The 18,240-nt window shown below is 42.6% G+C and overlaps 2 long non-coding RNA genes across 4 annotated transcripts; one reads left to right on the forward strand and one right to left on the reverse strand.

Annotated features, from left to right (window-relative positions):
* The first annotated feature begins 94 nt into the window (after positions 1 to 94).
* On the forward strand, positions 95 to 17,540 carry LOC126999193 (uncharacterized). Its single transcript, XR_007753140.1, has 2 exons — positions 95 to 965; positions 15,104 to 17,540. It is a non-coding gene; the product is annotated as an uncharacterized LOC126999193 (long non-coding RNA).
* Positions 5,740 to 12,858, reverse strand: LOC126999192 (uncharacterized). Of its 3 annotated transcripts, none has more exons than XR_007753138.1 (3): positions 12,665 to 12,858; positions 11,382 to 11,487; positions 5,740 to 6,453 (listed from the first exon to the last, which is right to left on the reverse strand). It is a non-coding gene; the product is annotated as an uncharacterized LOC126999192 (long non-coding RNA). The 3 variants fall into 3 exon arrangements; XR_007753137.1 differs by having other exon boundaries at positions 5,740 to 6,147; positions 11,076 to 11,487; XR_007753139.1 differs by lacking the exon at positions 12,665 to 12,858 and having other exon boundaries at positions 5,740 to 6,147; positions 11,076 to 11,757.
* Positions 17,541 to 18,240: the final 700 nt, after the last annotated feature.

Raw genomic sequence — 18,240 nt, forward strand, 5'->3', positions numbered from 1 at the left:
AGAACGGCAGTAGGGCTACAATTCCTTGGTTCATTCCAGTATATATGCAGAGAGGTTAAACACATAAAACACATCTAACCACACATGCAGAGAAAGTAATATAATTGCGGTATAATAATATAACAATAATAGCATTACTCATGACATGCAGTCAGGCTATATCTACCTAGTAAATATATACAGTATATATAGTTCCTACTGTTCATTTTAATATGTATCTACCTTTATTTTTTTATTTAAAATGGGAAATAACCAGACTGAAGAAAAAAAGTAGCAACATTTGCTGCTTGATCCCATGTTGCAACACTGCTGATGGGTTCTTGGGGTTGGGGGGGTGGGTCTGGAGTGGGGGAAGCGCCTGGATGTAAACAAAGCTGCTCCTGCGCCATCTGTTGCAACCGACATACACCAACACCCGCCCACGGTCTCCCATAGAGGCCCCCTCTCCTGTTCTATAGTCTCCTTGGGTCCACGAGACCACGAGCCGCCCGCAGAAGGAGGCCGCCCGGCAGCGCCCACAAGCAGCAATCAACACTGCAGCTTCCGGGAACTTCGCCCACAACTCTCCGGCGGACAGTCAACCAGGGCAAACGCGGACATCTCCCGGTGACTGCAAGCAGTTACCACCACCGTTACTACAAGGCGCCTTTTCAAGAGGTTACACACCCAGGTCGCCATATCTACAACCGCTGGCCCCACAACTCTCAAAATAACAAGAGCACCGCAGCCGTCCTACGTCTGGCAGCAGTGTTCCGGCACCCGCCCTGCCACATAGACTAGCCCGACTACATCGTCAGCAGTTTTCCGCCGCCATCACGATTCACCTTGGGGGTCCGCCTCTACAATCCACCTCTCGACGCCTTTCCTGCCGCAGCCAAGGTCTTCCAACGCGACTCCAAGGCTCCAGGTGCCCCAAGGGCGACGACATCCTTCGTCACCAGCTCTACATCAGCTGAATAATCTCGGTATTGTTGATTATCCTTTTGGTCAAAATGTGCCGACTCCGCTAATTGCAGTTTTCATTCAAGCAGAGGCACGACTCTTTTATTTCTGTGTATCTAACACGGTTAGTCATTCGTACCGTGAGAGTAACGATCATTCGCATAAGATATTGATCCTTCTTGTTGTCTGTTAGCGGTAAGCTTTATTTTCCCTACTGTAATTCAACTTTCCCTCAGTGTGCCCTTGCTCCGTTTTCTTTTCGCCACTCGGGAGAAAACCGCACTTTCAGGGCATACTCACTTATTTCTCCTAACCATATAACCGCTACGTTATTGGTTCATTATTTCATATAACCATATCATTATAACATGACATTATAACCTCAACATTCTATTACGTCTAACGGCCAACTGGCTACCCATCTCTTCTTGTTTTTAGGGGTACGGCACGAATATTAAATCAGACGCGTTACGTTAATGATTACAGCTTTTAAAAGATGATCATATATTGTAACTGATTTAAGCCATAGTATGAACAAAGACACTCTCCCTAAACTCGGCGACACCTTTAATCAGTTAACACGTCCCTCCGGTGAGGAGGAAGTGGAACACGATTCAAACACCGATGAACTTAATAAGGTAAGATTACGTTCAGGCACTCAGTATTCCTCAATTCCGAGGAAATTGGCCGCTCCAGGAGAACGACCTGAATGTGATGGGAGTGACAGGCACCACTTTGGGAATCCTAGGGGGAGTACCACTAACAGTCAGCTTACATGAAAAGGTATGTCCCTTTCGAGATTTCTTTTATGTATCTACCAGGTTTGCTTTATCTGTTGACGGGATCTAAGGAATAAACGCCATGAAAGACCTGCACATAACCATAAACCCTGAAAGCAACGCGATCGTATATCAAGGACGACGCATACAGGGAAGGTAAATCCATCACCTATGTCACCAGTAATCCCGCCCTCAGAGGGGGAAAATGACCAACCCACCACAGACTCAGGGTCTGCCACCTCCCAAGTGTCACCTCTTACGGTCAAACCACACGAAAACATTACCGACTTGTGGCGGACAGTAACGGCAGTCTAGAAGGTCCTCAAATAGTTCCGGATCGTGCTGCAAAACTTGTTAAAATCCGGTTACCTAACGCCCCTCCGACGGGCAGTGATGTGTGTATCGACGGAGCACCACACATACACCGGGTGACGGTGGAGGTAACTCTCGCGACAGTCAAGGAGGGAGGTATTGCAGAGGCATTGGTAATAAACACGTCAGGATCCCCTGTATCCTTAAAACACGGTGTTAGATTATGCCAGTGTCTAGTGTATGGGAAAAATGTAGCCCCGGAACAAGCAGAATACCCTTCAGCCCAAGCCTCAGGCATAACCTCGGCGTGTCAGGATTCTCACAAACAGGACACAGCTAATTTAGAGGCGTTCCTAAAAGTTGCACACTATTCCGAAATTAAGCCTACCTTAGTCCAGCTGCTGGAACAATATAGGGGGGCGCTTGCTCTACCAAGCGAGCCGCTTGGAGTTACGCAGTGTGCTGAACACCACATTAAGTTAAAACCCAATACCAATCCGGTATATATAAATGCATACAAACTCCCCCACAGTCAAAGGGAAGTAGTGCAGCAACTTATATCTGATATGTTAGAACAAGGTGTCATCAAAGAATCGAACTCACCGTGGAATTCACCCTTGTTTCTGGTTCCAAAGAAAGACGGTTCTTACCGTCCTGTGATTGATTTCTGGCGTGTGAACAACGCGACCGTGGATTATCATTTTCCGCTTCCCGTTTTTAGAGATCTTCTGATGTGTCTCTGTAGAGGAAATAAAGTCTTTACGAGTCTAGATCTGGTCAGTGGCTACTGGCAACTTCCTATATTTGAGTCCCGTGAAATAACGGCTTTCAGAACGCCTCATGGCCACTATGAGTGGACAAGGATGCCGTTCGGGCTCAAAGGAGCTCCCTTAACCTTTCAAAGGACAATGAACAGTATGTTTGAGGACTTGCTGGCAACTCTGTCTTTGTGTATTTAGACGACATCATCATAGCAAGTAAAGACGTGCATGCACACTTGGAAACACTATGGGCCGGTCTTAGGGCCGGTCTTACAGTCCTTTCGGGAGCGGCATAACGAAAACGCGCACCAGGTTTGTTGGCTGGCGTACGAGAGCCAGGCGCCCGTCTTACACTCAAAGATTTACGCTCCCCAACGAGACCCGCACCGAACTTAAATCGTCGGCAGTGTTGGTATAACTGGTCGGGCGAGGTTGGCGAGCGTGAGCGTGAAAACGTAAACAAAGTCACGTGATTTCTCGGCGCGTACCATGAACTGTACGGCGACCGAAGTCGTTTTTCTCGAGATAAATCATGTTTTCAGGATTACCTCGTCTCCAGGTAAAGTTGTGGGCATACCTCAAAGCTGCGTGCGGCCTCTGTGTTTGTCCGCCTTACTTGTCCTTGAGTCTGTGGTGGGTAATAATAATAATGACAGGGCCAGTGTGATATTCCTGCTACCCACAGTTTATCTTCCCAAAGTTTTCCTAGATACCCATTAGTTGGTCAGCCCAAAAGGGTCCATGAACAGCTGGGTGAGCTGCGTGTCGACTAATCAAGCTGAGATTCATACACGGACACACGGATTTGCTGCTGAACCTGCTAACCAATGTACCAGTGTTTCTTTAATCTTCTGGGCATTTTTGACGTGCGGCCCTCCCAGCTGATCATTCTCCTTTTCAGTGTGATAAAAAAAGGGGGAGTAGAGGATAAAACACCCCAAGGACGAATATTTACAGTCTTTGGTAAATAGTTTAGCTCTGCCACTTCAAAATATCATGTACTCTTCCAAACTGTGGGCAAAGGGCAAAAATAAATGCTATTTAACCATAATATGAAGGTGTACATTATAAGTAACTAACCTAAGCAGATGTAACATAACCAAACCAAAACCAAAAGTGTTATAATTAGTTTTACCATGTAGATATCTTTACAAAATAAAATTTCTACGGTGTAGATACTTTCCCTTGTAGATAACAAGCCAAAGTACGGTGTAGATATTTTTTTTCTTGTAGATAACAAGCCAAAGTAGCACCACCTAACCACTGCAGCCACCGCCCCGACTGTCCAGTGCACTGACAGTACTGGCAGGGTTATGTTAGGTTTGCTTAGATTAGTTAGCCTTCTTTAGTACTTCTATTGAACTACCTAGTACTTGTTTGTTTATTTTCTTCAAATTATAATGGTATTGAGTATTATTAATCTGAAAACAGTAAGGAACAAAGCAGGGGGAATTGTTTCTTCACTCAAAGAAATGGATATTTGGGAAAACCTGGGGAAAGTAAACTGGTAACTCTCCTGTTACACTAGCCATGTCCCAGGATAATTAGTTCTTACCAACAACCAGCTCTAGGGCCAGCAAGATGGAGATGAGCAATGAGGCCACATGCAGCTATAGCATATGCCCCCAACTCTACCTTTATTTATTTAGCATGGGGTAAAGGTAAAGAATTTATCGTTGTTTCACATTAATATTTTATTGATAAAATAGTTTTATTTAGCCTTAGTACGTGCGATGAAAAAGGATTACACAGTCTAATAATTTATTTTTCCATGTTGAAAATACAGGTAAACTTACTACCAGGTAAAGATTTTCTTACAGCAAAAGATCTTTTATGATATTTGTATCTTGACTGCTCTTTGATGCTATAAATGGACACAGTCACCACAGGACAGCCCCAGGGAGCAGAAATATTGGATGATCCTGTCACTATTCTCCCTCCATTTCATCTGGCCTGTACGGTTCTCTTCTCTTCTGTAGCTCACATTCCATTGCTTTGGACTGTTAAGCCCTAGTAAATGAACTTATCTACCTTTGCCAACTTAATGAAACCTTACTGTACCATCTCCATAGGGCTCACTCACGTGTACTCAGGCTTGCTCCTCCTAGTTCATTTTCAGTTTCTTTCCTGCCTTCACTACACATCACAATGTCATCCATAAATGTCATGGTCCACAGAGACTGCTGCCTCAACCAAACAGACATAACCTAAACAAACCTAACCACTGCAGCCGCCGCCCTGACAGTCCAGTGCACTGACAGTTCTGGTACTGTTAAGCCCTAGTAAATGAACTTATCTACCTTTGCCAACTTAATGAAACCTTACTGTACCATCTCCATAGGGCTCACTCACGTGTACTCAGGCTTGCTCCTCCTAGTTCATTTTCAGTTTCTTTCCTGCCTTCACTACACATCACAATGTCATCCATAAATGTCATGGTCCACAGAGACTGCTGCCTCAACCAAACAGACATAACCTAAACAAACCTAACCACTGCAGCCGCCGCCCTGACAGTCCAGTGCACTGACAGTTCTGGTACGGTTTTCTTAGATTAGTTATTTTCTTTATTCTATTGAATTTGTATATTTTCTATAAATTATAATGGTTTTGAGTATTATTAATCTAAAAATACTAAGAAATAAAGCAGGGGGAATTGTTTCTTCGCTCAAAGAAATGGATATTTGGTATAACCTGGGGAAAATAAACTGGTAACTCTCCTGTCACACTAGCCATGTCCCAGGATAATTAGTTCTTACCAACAACCAGCTCTAGGGCCAATAAGATGGAGATGAGCAATGAGGCCACATGCCGCTAAAGCATATGCCTCCAACTTTACCTTTATTAATTAATTTAGCATGGGGTAAAGAATTCATCATTACATATTAATATTTTATTGATAATATAGCTTTATTTAGCCTTAGTATGTGTGATGAAAAAAGTATTACACAGTTTAATATTTTATTTTTCCATGTTGAAAATACAGGTAAATTTATTACCAAATAAAGATTTTCTGACACCAAAAGGTCTTTTATGATATCTGTAACTTGACTGCTCTTTGATGCTATAAATGGACACAGTCACCACAGGACAGCCCCAGGGCTTTGTCCTGGAGCAGAAATATTGGATGATCGTGTCACCATTCTCCCTATATTCCATCTGGCCAGTACGGTACTCTTTTCTTCCTTTCTGTAGCACACGTTCCATTGCTTTGGGCTGTTAAGCCCTAGTATTTGAACTTATCAACTTTTGCCAACTCCACTCGCTGAAACCTCACTGTACCATCTCCGTAGGGCTCACTCACATGTACTCAGTCTTGCTCCTGCTGATTTTCATCCCACTTATACAGTGCATACCTCCACCTCTCTAGTTCATTTTCAGTTTCTTACCTGACTTCACTAAATATCACAATGTCATCCACAAATATCATGGTCCATGGAGACTGCTGCCTGACCTCATCCGTCAGCCTGTACATCACTACTGAGAATGAGCGGACTGATCATCGGTGTAGTCTAACCTTGACCCTGACACTCTTTGTAACTCCTGCCATACCAGCAACATCATAAACTTTTTCGGACACATGGTGTGCTTCCTCTGATAGAGAAATTATATGTAGAAAGGGTACCAGGTATATCAGTTGACATCTCCAATAGCCCTGCTACCTGATGATGACAATTTATATGCAGTCAGCTATGGTGAAGAGGAAATTGCTTGTGACCAGGTATTTCACTGTCACAAGCATCCTAAGACTCAGAAGAATTCCACATCCTGTGGGAGAGACATATATGTACATAAAGTATTATTTAAAAAAATGCTGTCATATGAAATTAGGATGAAAATAAATAAATGTTGGGTGTGCAGAAAACAGTGACTGAGGGACAGAGTGATGAATGGAAGAACAAATTGTAATGCTAATGCAGCTATAGCATATGCCCCCAACTTTAATTTTTTTAAACTGAAAGATAGGAAGGGGGCTGAGTCGAACCTATCCTGCACAATCCTACATAACCTACCTGAAGATTTTGGCCTGACCTGAGTGGTATATTTCAGAGACTGCCTTCAATTTTTGGGGTAACCTATGATGCTTTATCGTATGGAAATAACTGTCGCACCAGAATACAATGACGAGAACAATGGAGCAAAATATTTACAGAATAACAACACAGCTATTTCAAGAAAATATAAAAAAATCTCCTTAACTGCCATTCCCATAAATTATTAAGAAATTAATATTGTAGTAAGTATTTTAAATAAGTGAGAAAAATCATCTTATTGCTGTGGAAACACTGCAAAGTAGCTGTCAGGGCAAATGACACTATCTTAGAGCTGCAGCTCAACATTAGGATAGTAACCTATCACTGCTAAGGATAATAATTAACCTATTGCTGCTTAAATAAAATATGGCGACTTAATAGATTGAGAATTATATATGATTCCACGGAACTGAGCAAACCTAATAATTAGTACCCTAATGCCGTCTGAATCTATCAGAGCTAAAATAGTTACCTTTCACTGTAAGACAGTAGCCTATCACTTCTTATCTAGTTATTCATAACACAAACAGTCGTACTGATTAGTACATAAAAATATATTCAAAATAAACTGGTGACTACCCGTGATGGGTGTAATTCCATAGTTTTTGTTTTTTCTTCCCCTCTGCCTGGGACCAACTACTTTGAATAGTTCCATTATACCTTGAATGTTTTTTGGGTGGCTGTCTTATATATTCTTAATATTTCATAATAGAATTCATGTTGATTGAGTGCCACCAAATCCACAGGTATGCAATAGTTTGTTAACCCTATCAGCACACTCGTATGAACCACGAAGACAACTACATACAACATTTTCAAAAAGAAATGTCAATAGATAAATAAAACACTAAATGTACTTACCGAAAATATCCATTGCTTTGGCTTAGACGACAGAATCTGCTGGCGGTGTACGATACAATAAAACGCAACAAAATAAAGGTGTTTTGAATAATTATTTGCCTTATATATGCTCTCTGCATGCTAGGTATGTTATATCATTGCAGATTTACTCATTTACTTTGAATGCATTGGTTACAAATCTCGTTTTCGTCACCTCAACCGCTCCCCAAAATCTCCTTACCAAAACGCCGATTTTTCGTTCGCGAGTGAGCGAAAAGCAGCGGCCAAGCGCGACTGTAAGACCCGATCGCGCGCGGAAGGCTTTCGTTCGCTGGCTAGCGAACGAAAACGGGTGACTGTAAGACCGGCCTTACAGTCACCCGTTTCGTTCGCTAGCCAGCGAACGAAAGCCTTCCGTGCGCGATCGGGTCTTATAGTCGTTTGCCGCTGCTTTTCGCTCGCTCGCGAACGAAAAATCGGCGCAAGGAGATTTTGGGAGCGGTTGAGGTGACGAAACGAGATTTGTAACCTTCAAAGTAAATAAGTAAATATGCAATGATATAACATACCTAGCATGCAGAGAGCATATATAAGGCAAATAATTATTCAAAACACCTTTATTTTTGTTGTACAAGCGTTTTATTGGGCAGCGTATCGTACACCGCCAGCACAACAGTCTGTCGTCTCAGCCAACGTAATGGATATTTTCGGTGAGTACATTTAGGGCCGGTCTTACAGTCCTTTCGGGAGCGGCAAAACGAAAACGCGCACCAGGTTTGTTGGCTGGCGTACGAGAGCCAGGCGCCCGTCTTACACTCAAAGATTTACGCTCCCCAACGAGACCCGCACCGAACCTAAATCGTCGGCAGTGTTGGTATAACTGGTCGGGCGAGGTTGGCGAGCGTGAGCGTGAAAACGTAAACAAAGTCACGTGATTTCTCGGCGCGTACCATGAACTGTACAGCGACCAAAGTCGTTTTTCTCGAGATAAATCATGTTTTCAGGATTACCTCGTCTCCAGGTAAAGTTGTGGGCATGCCTCAAAGCTGCGTGCGGCCTCTGTGTTTGTCCGCCTTACTTGTCCTTGAGTCTGTGGTGGGTAATAATAATAATGACAGGGCCAGTGTGATATTCCTGCTACCCACAGTTTATCTTCCCAAAGTTTACCTAGATACCCATTAGTTGGTCAGCCCAAAAGGGTCCATGAACAGCTGGGTGAGCTGCGTGTAGACTGATCAAGCTGAGATTCATACACGGACACAGGGATTTGCTGCTGAACCTGCTAACCAATGTACCAGTGTTTCTTTAATCTTCTGGGCATTTTTGACGTGCGGCCCTCCCAGCTGTTCATTCTCCTTTTCAGTGTGATTAAAAAAGGGGGAGTAGAGGATTAAACACCCCAAGGACGAATATTTACAGTCTTTGGTAAATGGTTTAGCTCTGCCACTTCAAAATATCATGTACTCTTCCAAACTGTGGGCAAAGGGCAAAAATAAATGCTATTTAACCATAATATGAAGGTGTACATTATAAGTAACTAACCTAAGTAGACGTAACCTTACCTTACGGAACCTTACGGAAATACTGGACGCAGGCCTACTAGGCCTCTATATCCAGATCCTCTGTGTCGTCACTGTTTAAACTTATACTACGGTGGTGGGCACTGGTGGTTATTAATTTCTCCTCCCAATTGTACTTGATTGGTTGATCCGCCCAAAACTTGTCCAATCGCTTTTCAAAGGATGCTATGCTCACTGCCTCTATGACATCATTAGGAAGACTATTCCAGGCATCCACAACTCTGCAGCTGAAAAACATTTGCCTCTTCTGAGTCCTAGATCTAGTCTTACTAAGTTTCAAGTTGTTTCCTCGTGTTGGTCCTGTGTGCCTCTCCAAATGTATAACCAAACCAAAACCAAAAGTGTTATAACTAGTTTTACCATGTAGATATCATTACAAAATAAAATTTCTATGGTGTAGATACTTTCCCTTGTAGATAACAAGCTAAAGTACGGTGTAGATATTTTTTTTCTTTTAGATAACAAGCCAAAGTAGCACCACCTAACCACTGCAGCCACCGCCCCGACTGTCCAGTGCACTGAGAGTACTGGCAGGGTTATGTTAGGTTTGCTTAGATTAGTTAGCCTTCTTTAGTACTTCTATTGAACTACCTACTTGTTTGTTTATTTTCTTCAAATTATAATGGTATTGAGTATTATTGATCTGAAAACAATAAGGAACAAAGCAGGGGGAATTGTTTCTTCACTCAAAGAAATGGATATTAGGGAAAACCTGGGGAAAGTAAACTGGTAACTCTCCTGTCACACTAGCCATGTCCCAGGATAATTAGTTCTTACCAACAACCAGCTTTAGGGCCAGCAAGATGGAAATGAGCAATGAGGCCACATGCAGCAATAGCATATGCCCCCAACTCTACCTTTATTTATTTAGCATGGGGTAAAGAATGTATCGTTTCACATTAATATTTTATTGATAAAATAGTTTTATTTAGCCTTAGTACGTGCGATGAAAAAGGATTACACAGTCTAATAATTTATTTTTCCATGTTGAAAATACAGGTAAACTTACTACCAGGTAAAGATTTTCTTACAGCAAAAGGTCTTTTATGATATTTGTATCTTTACTGCTCTTTGATGCTATAAATGGACACAGTCACCACAGGACAGCCCCAGGGAGCAGAAATATCGGATGATTCTGTCACTATTCTCCCTCCATTTCATCTGGCCTGTACGGTTCTCTTTTCTTCTCTTCTGTAGCTCACATTCCATTGCTTTGGACTGTTAAGCCCTAGTAAATGAACTTATCTACCTTTGCCAACTTAATGAAACCTTACTGTACCATCTCCATAGGGCTCACTCACATGTACTCAGGCTTGCTCCTCCTAGTTCATTTTCAGTTTCTTTCCTGCCTTCACTACACATCACAATGTCACCCATAAATATCATGGTCCATGGAGACTGCTGCCTCAACCAAACAGACATAACCTAACCAAACCTAGCCACTGCAGCCGCCGCCCTGACTGTCCAGTGCACTGACAGTTCTGGTTCGGTTATGTTAGGTTTGCTTAGATTAGTTAGTTTTCTTTATTACTTCTATTGAATTACTTATTTGTATATTTTCTTCAAAGCCCCAGGGCTTTGTCCTGGAGCAGAAATATCGGATGATCGTGTCACCATTCTCCCTCTATTCCATCTGGCCTGTACGGTACTCTTTTCTTCCTTTCTGTAGCACACGTTCCATTGCTTTGTTCTGTTAAGCCCTAGTATTTGAACTTATCAACCTTTGCCAACTCCACTCACTGAAACCTCACTGTACCATTTCCGTGGGGCTCACTCACATGTACTCAGTCTTCCTCCTGCTGATTTTCACCCCTCTTATACAGTGCATACCTCCACCTCTCTAGTTCATTTTCAGTTTCTTCCCTGCCTTCACTAAATATCACAATGTCATCCACAAATATCATGGTCCATGGAGACTGCTGCCTGACCTCATCCGTCAGCCTGTGCATCACTACTGAGAATGAGCGGACTGATCCTAGGTGTAGTCTAACCTTGACCCTGACACTCTTTGTAACTCCTGCCATACCAGCAACATCATAAACTTTTTCGGACACATGGTGTGCTTCCTCGGATAGAGAAATTATATGTAGAAAGTGTACCAGGTATATCATTTGACATCTCCAATAGCCCTGCTACCTGATGACGACAATTTATATGCAGTCAGCTATGGTGAAGAGGAAATTGCTTGTGACCAGGTATTTCACTGTGACAAGCATCTTAAGATTCAGAAGAATTCCACATCCTGTGGGAGAGACATATATGTACATAAAGTATTATTAAAAAAAAATGCTGTCATGTTGAAATTAGGATGAAAATAAATAAATGTTGGGTGTGCAGAAAACAAGAGAACTGAGAAAGAAACAAGCTGGAAAATTTAAACAAGTACACTATAACAGTGACTGAGGGACAGAGTGATGAATGGAAGAACAAATTGTAATGCTAATACAGCTATAGCATTTCCCCCCAACTTTATTTTTTTTAAACTGAAAGATAGGAAGGGGGCCGAGCCAAACCTATCCTGCACAATCCTACATAACCTACCTGAAGATTTTGGCCTGACCTGAGTGCTATATTTCAGAGACTGCCTTCAATTTTTTGGGTAACCTATGATGCTTTATTGTATGGAAATAACTGTCGCACCAGAATACAACGACGAGAACAATGGAGCAAAATATTTACAGAATAACAACACAGCTATTTCAAGAAAATATAAAAAAATCTCCTTAACTGCCATTCCCATAAATTATTCAGAAATTAATATTGTAGTCAGTATTTTAAATAAATGAGAAAAATCATCTTATTGCTGTGGAAACTTGCTGTGAAGTAGCTGTCAGGGCAAATGGCACTATCCTAGAGCTGCAGCTCAACATTAGGATAATAACCTATCACTGCTCAGGATAATAACCTATTGCTGCCAAAAAAAAATATGGCGACTTAATAGACAGAATTATATATGATTCCACGGAACTAAGCAAACCTAATAATTAGCACCCTAATGCCGTCTGAATTAATCAGAGCTAAAATAGTTACCTTTCACTGTAAGACAGTAGCCTATCACTTCTTATATAGTTATTCATAACACAAACAGTCGTACTGATTACTACATAAAAATATATTCAAAATAAACTGGTGACCACCCGTGATGGGTGTATTTCTATAGTTTTTGTTTTTTCTCCCCCTCTGCCTGGGACCAACTACTATGAATAGTTCCATTATACCTTGAATGTTTTTTGGGTGGCTGTCTTATATATTCTTAATATTTCATAATAGAATTCATGTTGATTGAGTGCCACCAAATCCACAGGTATGCAATAGTTTGTTAACCCTATCAGCACACTCGTATGAGCCACGAAGACAACTACATACAACATTTTCAAAAAGAAATGTCAATAGATAAATAAAACACTAAATGTACTTACCGAAAATATCCATTGCGTTGGCTGAGACGACAGACTCTGTTGTGCTGGCGGTGTACGATACGCTGCCCAATAAAACGCTTGTACAACAAAAATAAAGGTGTTTTGAATAATTATTTGCCTTATATATGCTCTCTGCATGCTAGGTATGTTATATCATTGCATATTTACTTATTTACTTTGAATTCATAGGTTACAAATCTCGTTTTCGTCACCTCAACCGCTCCCCAAAATCTCCTTACCAAAACGCCGATTTTTCGTTCGCGAGCGAGCGAAAAGCAGCGGCCAAGAGCGACTGTAAGACCCGATCGCGCGCGGAAGGCTTTCGTTCGCTGGCTAGACTTCAAGAGGTAGGATTAAAGGTCAAACTCACCAAATGTGAATTCTTAAAGACCCGGATCAAGTTCGATTTCGGCATCCACACAGTGAACGACAAAATAAAAGCTATTGCCGAGTTCCCTCAACCAACGTCTACAGACAAGGTACGGTCTTTCTTGGGTGTCGCAGGTTATTACAGGCCTTTCATAAAGGACTTCGCAGCACGCGCGAGTCCCCTAACCCATCTATTAAAGAAAGACGTACCATTTCAGTGGCTCCCAGCTCAACAAACGAGTTTTGAGGATTTAAAGAGAGCGCTTACACAGGCTCCGGTCCTTGTCTTTCCGGATTTCAAGGACCCCTTTCAGCTTTGTACCGACGCTTCGGCCAGTGGATTAGGAGCCGCTCTTATGCAAAGAGATAAATCCGGCAAAAAGCATGTGATAGCGTTCGCCAGTCGAGTACTAACAGCTCCGGAAAAGAACTATTATGTTACCCACCTAGAGGCTCTAGCAATTGTGTGGGCTTTGAAGCATTTTCGAGACATAGTGATGGGGTACAAAATTGTGGTGTATACGGACCACGCGGCCATCACTGATCTTTTTAAGGGAAAAAACCTACACGGTCGTCTGGCAAGATGGTTCTTTACGATCCAAGCATACAATCCGGAGATAAAATATATCACCGGGAAAACAAATGTGGTCGCAGATGCCTTATCTCGGAATATTCCAATAGGTGCGATTACCACCCCAGAGGTCATCCACAACTTCACTTCACCTGAGCTGCACACTGCTCAGTAAGACCACCCAGTGTGGAAGAGGTTAATTTACGCCCTAGAGTCGGGAGACGAAACAAACCTTCCAGAATTGCCAGTTCCCTTGTCACAATTTTTCCTATCAGAGGACAACCTCCTTTGTAGGTGATGGCCAACCAAACCAGTACCTATAGAACAACTGATCATCCCAGACAAATCCGTCCCCGTGACGCTTAAGCTGGTCCATGACACACCCATTGCGGGTCACCCAGGAAGGGACAAGACACTATCTGTCACCAGACAAAAATACTACTGGCCCACATTACGGGTGGATGTAGAAAAACATGTCGCACAATGCGTCGTTTGTGCTAAGCACAAGGGGTCCGTAAAAAGGCCAGCACCTATGTTGCAATACCCAGTACCAGAGGCGCTATGGGATGTTGTAAATATAGACTTATTACAGCTCCCCCAGAGCCAACATGGTTCGCACTACTTATTAGTGTGTGTCGACCAGTTCTCTAGGTTTCTAGCTCTAGCGCCTCTCAAGGACAAGACAGCCACACGCGTGGCACATGCCCTCGTGACGCACGTGCTGTCCCCATTCGTCTCCTCGAGTTCTTTTGAGTGACAATAGTGCCGAGTTTAGAAACGCGGTACTGGACGAATTATGCACTCAGTTTAACATAAAGCAATCCTTCATCACAGCTTACCACCCAGCTGCTAATGGGTTGGCGGAGAGGGCTAATCGGAAAATCTTACAGGTCCTCAGGCCTATCGTGAACGATCTCCACGGTAACTGGGAGGATTGGCTATCGCATATAGCCGCTTCCATAAATACGTCTGTTAACGACTCAACGGGAAAATCTCCCTACTACATCATATATGGGGCAGAAAAACGCCTTCCGTACGACCTCCTAACAAAACCACACCAACCTTTCTACAACATTGATAAGTACGCGCAACAGCCGATGCTTATGTTTTCCAAGATACACTCAGAGGTTAGGAGTACGTTAAAGGCTACAAAGGTTGAAATGATGTCAAAACAACACAAAAAGGCCGTCCCGGTGGAATTAAAAGAGGGTGACACAGTCATGATTAAACAAGCGGAAAGGAGTTCGAAACTGGGGGCTAAATTTGTGGGTCCTTACCGAGTTGTTCGGAATGTCAGGGGAAATAGGTTCGAGGTTCTTGAGTCAAATAGCGGAGTCAGTCAAGACGTTCACAGTGATCGTCTGCAAGTAATTCCCTCACCCTTGGACCTTGATATCGGTAATTCCCCTTCAGAATCAAATGTTCAACAAGATAATCCCAACACCCATAGCTATAACTTGCGACCACGAGTTTAAATACTTCATTCCCACCACTTTCAGATCATGATGTTGCGTTTTCTGATCATCTTGTTGTACCACGGCTTGCAACGACACCCATCCACCTGAAGCCTGGCGCCCTCACGGCACACATAGGAGAGGTCTTCCTCATAGAAGATGTGCTCCTCGTGAAATATCCATATACTTCCTTGACCAACACCACAGACATAATCAGGATAGTCTCAGACAAACTACTCGGCATGGCAGACGCCATACGGGCAACCAAGACTAGGGAATCAAAGGCACCTTCTAGTACCAACTCTCTGAATCTTTTTCAACTACTGGAGGATAGGATTCTGTTCTTACGGGGAAAAGTTGATGAAGTAGACATGGATTATAGTTTTCACTCAGTTCACTCTCGGGTAAAGAGGGGGTTGCTCAACATAGTTGGGTCCGCCTCAAAGTTCCTCTTCGGTACGGCAACCGACGAGGACGTGCGCGATTTGCGGGACCGCTACAATCATGTACTTTCCTTTGCTGCCCGAAATCGCAGGGTGATCAACGCAAATTGTAGAAAACTTGCGCGATTGCATACTCTCATTGAGGAACTGCTAGAGCAAACGAATAAGATGGTAGAAGTTATCAACATAGTTGTCAAGCAGATCGACCAGGTGAATCAGTTTCTCCTCCTAGATCAGGCCTTGCATGTGCTGGAAAACGTCATTAACTCTGTCGCAACGGCAAACCAGCAGGTTATTAGCAACATGGTAGATGCAACGCACGGTAGAGTCACACCTGCCTTGTTCCCTCTGCACGATTTGAGAACGACTATCCATATCGGGTATCAAAATTATGGTCTCAAGCCTTTGTTCAACCCAGACATGAGTCAATATTTTTACCCCTTGATTGAGTCCACACTCACGCCAGATGCCATAATCTTTCATGTTCCGTTTCAGACGGCGGACGTGTTTGAGCCCATGAAATTGTTCCATTTCCCTTCTCCGCGAAGGACAGTGTGTTAGCCCTGGACACATCCCCGTCTCTTGTCTTAATCGCGAAGGATTTTGGTCTGTATTCAACGGGTAGCTTCTCACTCTTGCAGTATTGCAAGGAGACGGTCTTCAGGCGATTCTATTGCTCTGCGTCTCTTTTTGCCTTCCTACCGGTTCGGGGAGGAATGTGCAAGATCGCCCTCACCCGGGTAAACGCGTCTGACGCTCTTTCCCTGTGCCCTTACAAGCACTTACCCCCAACACCTGTTTTCCATAAGAACTTTCAGGGTCTACATTATTTCTATTTTCCTCAGTCCTTCTATGTATCAGTAATCTGCCCGGAGGGTACCACTTATCAACGGGTTACTGGTCACTATGCCATAGCGGAAGCATGCTATATCCGCTCCACTAACATAACAACGTACCCGTCCCGGATCCGTCTGGTTTTCACGGCCAATATTTCCCATCGAGTGTTTCCTCTGCGGTCTCTCGATAACATTCACTTCTCCAGCATCTCTTATGTGACTAATTCCCTTCATTCATTGTCTTTTGCAAACGAAACAGAGTTTGCAGAAACCCTGGAGGAAACGCTGCCTGAATACTTGTACCCTGGAATTTTTGTGCCAATGTTCCTGATGTTCGTCAGTCTCGTCGTCATGTGCTACCTTATTAGGAGGAACTCTGTTCTGCACGATTATTTGTTTGTTCAAACAAGGCGACAGGATGCAAGGAAGCCACTGGCTAGGTAGTTTTTTTTTTCTCACGCAAGAAGAAAGGCAAGAAATGTGTCATTTCTCCTGCTCCTGTACCTTAACATTGTACTGTGTTCCCACCTTTTGTTGTTCTTATTATGAGTTTTTGGAAGCTGGATGAGCATTTCATGTTCTGTAACAATGCCACTTGTCAACTACAGATACTTGTATCTTTATATTTATCCCTTGAGAGATTTTTTCTATGATTTATATCGCACCCGCTGGTGTTACCTCGTATTATTTATGTCATTACTACACGAGTATTCCTGCTTAACCATTGTTTTAATATACTTGTACCATAAGCAGTCTGCTCAATATGATCACACTATGTCTGGTCCACTACTAATTAGATTTTTTTTTTTTTTTTTTTTTTGTATGTCGCGAGGTCGCGATCAATGGTAGGTGACCGAGCAGTGTTATAGTAATTGTAGTATATCAGTGTGTTATTATTATTATTACTACTTAATATCACCACGAATTAGGCATGCAATATCAATGGAAAAAACCCACGACAGATAGATCACGCCACTTTGTAGGAATGTCAGCTGTCAGTGTTTACCGTCTCAGTTTGTATACAAAGCATTTCATCAAGCTTAGAGGTCACCTTGACAGACGTGACCAATTGTAACTTCATTATTTTCCAATCTGTAATTCGTCACTCCTTCGAGAGAGCTCGACCGACACACACCTATTGTCTCGTCTCTCTCACCAACGCTTCGCTGTATCTTATGTTAAGAATATATTTCTTCTAAGGCAGCAAGTGTTTTTCCTCACGCCCACCAAAACCCTGGCTGAGCTCCCCGCAACCAAGTTTTACACCGTTACATCGTCATGAGCCTTGATATACTTGTCATGGGCCACGTGGCTGACACACTACCCAAGCTCCATCAATGGAAAGGCACTTTGCTTCCTTTCCGTTACCTGCTTGCAGTAAACTTTAGCATATGGAGAGAAAATTAGTGTAAATTAATTATCTGGGGGTGGAGAGGATCCTGATTCCATTACTCGCCGTGCTGCTCTCTTTAGTGTGTTAACACACACACACACACACTCACACACACACTATTGCTGCAATAAACGTTCTGTGCGATTCCAAGGTATTGTGAAGATAAGTCATCAATGATTATAATTCAATAACATTTAATTTAATTTAAATACTTATTGTTGATTAAAAAAAAAGAATACAGTAAAATACTAAGGCCATGTAAACGTGTTTCAATTTGCTTGAGGGTCAAAATAGCTAGGTTTAGAGAATACTGTAGGAAAATACACATGTCTTCAGCATATTATAATGACATTGGTACCCATGAAAATGAAGACTGTGCAACCTTATATATATTAGGCTATTAAATAAAGATGCACTTATAACCCAACCTAGAGGAGTTTCTTGCTGAAGACCCTTCACATGAGCAAATAGCAACCTAACCTATCACCGCTGAAATACCTAGTAATATAT

The sequence above is a fragment of the Eriocheir sinensis genome, chromosome 16 (assembly GCF_024679095.1).
Source record: "Eriocheir sinensis breed Jianghai 21 chromosome 16, ASM2467909v1, whole genome shotgun sequence".
NCBI lineage: Eukaryota > Metazoa > Arthropoda > Malacostraca > Decapoda > Varunidae > Eriocheir > Eriocheir sinensis.